Source organism: Lytechinus variegatus, chromosome 18, assembly GCF_018143015.1.
Source record: "Lytechinus variegatus isolate NC3 chromosome 18, Lvar_3.0, whole genome shotgun sequence".
NCBI classification, from domain to species: domain Eukaryota; kingdom Metazoa; phylum Echinodermata; class Echinoidea; order Temnopleuroida; family Toxopneustidae; genus Lytechinus; species Lytechinus variegatus.
Genome location: NC_054757.1, coordinates 7173671 through 7179670, shown reverse-complemented (window position 1 = coordinate 7179670; position 6000 = coordinate 7173671). Strand labels below are relative to the sequence as shown.

General features: G+C 34.7%; 1 protein-coding gene across 1 annotated transcript in view; it reads left to right on the top strand.

The window, feature by feature from the left end:
- Positions 1–651: 651 nt before the first annotated feature.
- The window catches only part of LOC121432161 (cadherin-99C-like), a 46811-nt gene continuing 41462 nt past the window's right edge, over positions 652–6000 (top strand). The window contains exon 1 of the mRNA XM_041630017.1: positions 652–1137. The gene's annotated coding sequence lies outside the window, so the exon portion shown is untranslated. The remainder of the gene's footprint in view (positions 1138–6000) is intronic.

Sequence of the window (6000 nt, the reverse complement as noted above, 5' to 3'; positions counted from 1 at the left end):
TCGCCAGAGAATTTTGATTTGACAGACTTTGAGTTGAAATAATGTTGTGAGTTTGTGATCATGCGATTTTTAGTTAAATTAGTATTTAGAAGAAATGTACCATGCAATGCTGGTTTTTAAACCGAGATATTATCAGAACAATTGTACAGAAATGGAAAGCAGTTTTATTTGATTTGTGACAAGATGTGACTTAATACAAACAAACCAGTCATTTGAATGAATTCAGTTGTGCTCAATCAACAGCATTTCACTTTGGAATCATGATTCAACAGACTTTTAGTTGAAATCATGTTTTTCGGTTCCATTGTTGAATCAGTATTGAAAACATCTATCTCTAAATGTAATATTGCTGAATTTTCAACCGAGATATTATCAGAATCAGAAGAAATATGTATTGATACTGAAAGTCAATTTATTTTCTTTATGACAAATTAATATATAGGCCTATACTCTACCTATATGTTAATATACCTTCACTGTTCAAGTGCAGCAAAAGTAATTTTGATGCAATTTCTATTGGCATGTACTCTTCATTGATTGTAATTTAAAAATGAACAAAATATATGTTGATTTCTTACTGGCTGCAATAACATAAATCATTATATCCACTGATCTGATGTTTTTAGCAAAATGAAGTGCTGCAGTATAGAGTTCATATATATTGATAAGACAGAGATCTTTGACTCTCAATGCATTAATTATTTTAGAGTTCCTGCATTTAGAAGCCATTTCACACACAATCATCAGAAATAAATGATGTACGTGTACCTGTACGGAATTCAAGAAGTGTTATCAGTCATTGTAAATGAAACCCCTCTCCAAATGGGTGTGAATTAAATATCAATCCATCTTCTTGTTTTGGACGGGCACAAGTCATTATCAACAAGGCATTAGTAAAGCCTATCTCCCAGCTGACCGTATGCTATACATCACACCATAGTTAACCATTTAATTTCCCGAACCTCTTTGTGTCGCATTTGCCATCGCCCTTTTGAGATTCATTAAAGGCAGGCAAATGGCAGTTCGTGGGGAGGAATTATTCGTGTGCGGGTATAAAACAAATGTTGTGTGCTTCAATAGCTAGTCTTGCATGATATAGCGAGCTGAAGGGGAAGATAAACATGTAGAGAGATAAGTGTAAGTATTGTTAATTGAGTTGAATTGATGGTATTATTGTTATTTGAATGTGTTATTTGTAACTGAAGAGTGATTCAGTTGTATTTTATGTGTACATGTAGGGATTCCTTTCCATATTTAGATACTGTATGGTTTGAAAATGAAAAAAAGTAAAATATGTCAGCTTATAGTTATTAATTGCATTATAACATATATGAGTAACTGTCAAGTTTTTAAGTGTTTTGAAAAAATCTTTAAGATTATCTATTCTATATTGCATCATTTCTTATGTCATATCTTTGATTCACATTCAGGGGGACTTCCTTTTAGATATTTCCTCGTTTTCAAATTTTCATAAAAATATTAAAATTGAGAAACCAGTGATTTGAGATATACTTAATTTCAAATATTGCAATAACTGTTGCATAGAAATATTATGATAAGGAAACCACAAATGTATAACCGGTAATGAAAATGAACAAAGCTGTGTCTGATGCTGTAGACTAGTCGATGCAATCCATGCCATGGCTTCTCCCATTGTCAATAGGAGGAGTTCCCATGGCAACGCAAGCTTAGGGCAGATGCCCATCATCTCTTACGGTCAGTGAATATTTAGTATTCTTTAAAAGACCTTCTATTGTGGTTATAGCAATATGGTGAATGTATAATTTGTTTGGTCAGCAATTCATAGCATGAAACAATTTGGAAGGCAAGCATGGATTCATGTCAGCAATCTTGAAAAGGACTTTTAACAAGTTGCTTTGTGTATGTGTTTGGGAATAGCCACCCTTTCTATTCATTTCACTTCATAATATCCTTTTTGTGCTATATATTTTAGTCAATGCTAATATACTTCTTTTGTTAAAATATTAATTTCTTCGCAAATTTTAATCATACCTAGGCTCTACTTTGATTAAAAATGTCTAGATCTGTATATTTTAATCTAATTCAGATGCCCTTTTTTACGGTACTGATCCACTGAATAAATATTGAGCAGGATTTATAAAGTATTTTTTTTTTATGTATGTTACTTGGTAATCCTAAAGTAATTTTCCTTTACATATTATGAGAACCTTGAAATCTGACCCTAATGTATATTTCAAAGATATAAGATCTGTGTAATGGTGTAGATTATTTTGTCTTAATTCTTGCTAAATTTTGTTATGAATTAAGACCATAATGCACTTCATGTGTAAGATTTAATGTTTATTTTTGGATTACAAAAAATACTTGAAAAGGTGTTTGTTTTTAATACACAGGATGACATTAAATAAAATCTCTGGATGAATGACTAAACTCAAACACTTTTCACAAACCCAACTTTTAAGATGAACTAACATTTTTTACAACACTGAAATTTGAAAAAGCCTGCTGTGAATAAACACGTACCACAAAAATAGGATGCATAATTTCTATCAAAAAATTGTTCAGTAGTTTGGTAAGGCTACATTGAGTAAAGGGGAAAAAAAATCCATGGGGCATATAGTGGAAATAAGAGTGATATCTATACAAGCTGGGCTCAGCTTAGCAAATATTTGATGTTGGAAATCGAAAACCGAAAGTGCCGCTGTTGACGGAAAATGTCATAGGGGATATAGCAGGTGATGTATAATGCTTTGTGCGATTCAACCGTTCATTGCATGTGAAGCCCTTTGATGTTGTACAGTATTTATTTTTATGAAGATTGGTTCACATGGACACATCTTAGGGACTGTTCTTTTTTTTTGCTGTTGATACTCTTATGCTTTTATCATTCCAGTAGGAGTGATGCAGAGCATTTATATAATCCAGTATTTCATCACTTTTAAATGGGAATGAAATCTTTGGAACAATTAGGCTTGTGTCGAAACAGAAAAATCAAAGAATAAAAACAAAGAAAGTTTGAGAAAAATCGGACAAATAATGAGAAAGTTATGAGCATTTGTATATTGCAATCACTAATGCTATGGAGATCCTGCCATTGGCAATGCGACAAGGATATGTGATGTCACATGAGAACAACTTTCCCTTTGATGGACTATAAAATACCCCCATAATGTCTCTTTTTGCTTTTTCTTCAGGTGATACAAACTCTTTATCCATGATTTATTCTTTAAAAATCTGTATTACATGCTCTCCTAAAGAAAGAATACATGATCTAAAGAAAGATGTGATAAAAGGGAATATGTACTAAAGAAATGCTGAGAGTGTTCACAAGTGACATCACGCAGCTTTGTTGCATTGCCAATATGAGGATCTCCATAGCATTAGTGATCTCAATATTCAAATGCTCATAACTTTCTCGTTATTTGTCAGATATTTCTCAAACTTTCGTTGATATGTTTCTTTGATTATTCTGTTTTCACACAAGCTATCCTGTTCCAAAGGTTTCATTCTCCTTTAAGACTAGCAAAAGTATGATCTTACAGTGTCATAGATTTAGGGAATTGATTTGAAAATCTGTTATTACCTAATAGCTATATATAAACATACAAACAATCCAATGGGAATCATGATATGTTTAAATTTTCAACACCGGTTCCTGAAGATGATGAAAATTCAACTTTGGGAGAGGGGGAATTCTTGTAGATGGAGGAGGCAGGGTTATTCCATTTCTCCCTTATTTGATCCACCTTGCCATATTTTAAACAAAGTTGACATTATTTACAATTCATATTCCTTCCTCATAAATAGAATGTGACTGTACTTGTGATATGCATGGATCGATTGAACCCAATGTCTATAGATCAAGAGCATATGCATGTTCTCACCACAACTGCCTACTGAAAGCACCAATTTTTCCTCGGTTGCCATTTTTAATTAAAAAAGCATAAAAAAATGCCTGTATGTCTGGAAGATATGTTACTCATCAAATCACCTTCAGGGATTGATTTAAGCTGAGGTCACCATCCTTTCTTTACACTTTCATCTCTCCTTTCTTCATTCAGCGTAGACGGAATATATGACCCCGTTCTCATTACTACCCTCAAACTAGTTTAGTGGAAACTAGTTTAACGTCTAAAGAGAATGGTCAAAGCTGCCTTGGAAGCGATCTTTTAAACCAGTTCAGAAAACCACCTCGGGATGTAGTTTTCAAGATTGCTTTGCCTCGTTAAACTGGTTATAGCGTGAGGACACAATCATTCTTCGGGAAGCGATCTTCACGCATTTTGAGCGTGCTTCTCTACACACTGTGTGTAGAAACATGTCACGCCCACTGAGTACATTTCTATAGCCACAAGGCCACTTTATGTGAGGTGGTTTTGAAAACCACTTTCGGCTGATCAAATGGGAACACTAGCAAAGCAATCTTCCAAACTGGTTTCCTGAACCGATTTCCAGCAAACTAGTTTTAGAAAGTATAATGAAAATGGTGTCTATGATTGTATTTGCACAGAGGACCTGTATTCCGATTTTGGTCAGATGGGCATGCAGTTTGTCACAATTTGGAAAGAATTGCATCAAATCACAGTACACCATTTTTCATGGAGAGTTCTTGCATATGCACAGATGATATCAATATCATTGAGGGCATTTAAAGCAAAATACTTGTTTTACCAAGATGGACTTTTGTTTTCCAAAACAAAACTAAGTTTAAGAGTAATTTGTTTTCATAATTAACTAAAAGGAAGAAAGGGAAAACAAATAGGGAACTGCAATAGAAATCCTATATGCAGCAATGTGCATAATTAGCATATACCAACAGTGTCTTGGGGTAGGCAGCATCCAGCCAAAAATTCTTTTGAAAAAGGCCACAAATTATTTTCAATATCACCTTATTCTCAATCATAATTGTTTGAATATGATAGTCTGTTTATTTTACTGTACCTTTTTCCCTCTGAAAAGTTTTATACTTTTTGATAGTCAAACAGTTGATTAAAACCTTTAAACATTTACGGTGTCATGCAACCTCTCAAATAAAGCTTTAGCGTTTAAGTTATGTAGATTTTGGCTTATTCAAGATGATTTTTTTTGTCTGAAAGGGGTCAGTATATATAATGACCCCCAGGGTTCTGAGCCCTTTCAACAACAATAAGTGGTCTTTTTATGCCTCACAAAGACGCCCACTAAATCTATGAATATGTCATTAATTTTCAATGAAAAGGAAAGTCAACATAATCCCATGTCTATAGAATTGTCAGGGTTTGTAAGGTGAGGTTCAGTCTGGTCACTCATACCGTGTTTACACATTGACTCGGCTCGCGTGTTGAATCCGCGAGCCGGGTTGAAGACTGCGAAGAAGGGATCAGAGATCGCGTTCATACGTACATATGAAAAGGCGAGTTCAACACGGCTCGCGGATCTCGAACGGAAGAATTATGACGTCGCAAGTTAAAGGCGGGAAATTCACCGCTGGAATCGAATCTTGTCCTTGCGAACAACAACAATGCCAAAAGTGAAAGCGCGCGCAGTGACCTAGGTCAAGAGAGTTCAACACGGCTATCTGTTTACACACGAAATAATTGCCGAGTCTGACTCGGGTCGCGGGTTGAAACCTTCGATTTTGTAGGATCGATAAAGCCGTGTTCGACACGGCTCGCGGATCACTCTGATCGTGTTTACACAGCATAAAATTGCCGTGTTGAGCACGGCTCTCCTGTTCAACCCCTGAGCCGAGTCAATGTGTAAACACGGTATCATTTTCACCCCCTTCATTTTATTATAATTTCTTGGGGCAGGGGATTTATTACATCTTGCTCTATGGTATAGAAATAAAAGCTGCTATGCTTCAAGCATATAGGCCCTATATGCTATATAGTTTGCCTCTGCATTTTACGCATTATATATACATTTTTCTATATTGTATTTATGTCTTTCCCCAGTCTTTACATATAAGATTGTCACTTGGTTATGTAGTACATTATGCTATATTATGATTATGTCAAGCATTGTAAATTTGTTTTG